Source organism: Corvus brachyrhynchos, unplaced genomic scaffold (assembly GCF_000691975.1).
Source record: "Corvus brachyrhynchos isolate BGI_N302 unplaced genomic scaffold, ASM69197v1 scaffold633, whole genome shotgun sequence".
In the NCBI taxonomy this organism is placed as follows: Eukaryota; Metazoa; Chordata; class Aves; order Passeriformes; family Corvidae; genus Corvus; species Corvus brachyrhynchos.
Genome location: NW_008237435.1, coordinates 2,377,080 through 2,378,581, shown reverse-complemented (window position 1 = coordinate 2,378,581; position 1,502 = coordinate 2,377,080).

Sequence of the window (1,502 nt, the reverse complement as noted above, 5' to 3'; positions counted from 1 at the left end):
TTTTCCTCATATTCAGATGAAACTCCCTGTGTTTCAGTTTGTGCCCTCTGACTGTTGTCCTGTTGCTGGGCATCACTGGAAAGAGTCTGATCCCATCTTCTTGACACCTGGCCTTAAGATATTTGTGTTCATTGGTAAGATCCCCTCTCAGCTGCCTCTTCTCCAGCTTGAACAGAACCAGCTCCCTCAGCCTGTCCTCATGAGAGAGATGCTGCAGTTCCCTAAACATCTTTGTAGCCCTCTGCTGGACCCACTCCAGTTATTCCTTGCCTTTATTGAACCGGGGAGCTCAGAACAGGGCGCAGTACTCCAGATGCAGCCCCATCAGGTCAGAGTAGAAGGCAAGAACAACCACTCTCGACCTGCTGGCCACACTGTTCATAGCGCACTCCACAATGCCATTTGCCTTCTCGGCCACACTGAGACATTGCTGGCTCATGGTTAACTTGTCTTTTTGTGTTTGCAAACACAGAGTTCATTTTATGCTGGACTTTGTACTGAAGTCCACTTCCCAGAATCTAACTGTGAATTGGATATAAATTGCGTTAGTGATTTGCTGGAGATTAGTGCTGGAGAGAATAGGAAAGAACAGAGAAAGGGTTCCAACTATCCCAGCTTTCCTTTCCAGCCTGATCTTTCTGACCTCTTCTGGGCCAGTACATGAAACCTAAGTAGGAGATCGAACGAGAGGCTAGAAATAGCTAAGGCTTAGATGCAAAAAAATAATCCATACTCTCAGTACCTTTTCAGGCTGTTATATTCCCACTTGTCTTCATTAGGAAATTAAGACCTTAAGTTCTCTTTTTTGGGTTTGTACCTAGGTCACAGTGAAGATAAGCCTAGTCAACCCAAGCAAAGAACAGTAAATACCTTTGTTTATGGGTTATTAACCAATTCTCTCATTTCATTCCTCGGTGGCAGTGTGCATAAATTCACAAAATCCAAAGGGACCTGCCTCCACACGCCCTTCCCCTGCTCCAAGTTCCCTGGCGCAGCTGTTCCTCATGTATTGCCTGCAGCTGTTTGGCACTGGCACTGGCACCAGCCCAGCTTTGGCATGTCCTGCATCCCATCCTTTGGGTTTGCTGCCAGCAGCTTTTTCCTAAGATATGTAAATGAAATAAAGAGACTTTGTAATTTTAACTTTATAGCTTTGCAGAGGTGGACATGAATGAGAAAAAAAATGTATTGCCTTATAGCTTTTCTGTTTCACCTGGCAAATACCACAGATCTACAGAAGAAAGATGTTTAAGGACTACCCAAAGAGGTCACAAGAATCCTTGCAGTGTTGGGCAATAAAAATGTAGTTCTGACTACAAATTAATTATATTTGCAGTGAACTATGTGGTTAAATAATCTATGTGTAGCTACACACAACTTGGAAGACATTTCTCAAAGAGGTAAAGACTGGTCTAGGTCTGGCTCTTTACAAGCTTCTTTAACAGGAGAGCTGCCATCCTCTTCAGCACTTTCTTACTGCATGTGGAACACCAAGCAGGAAT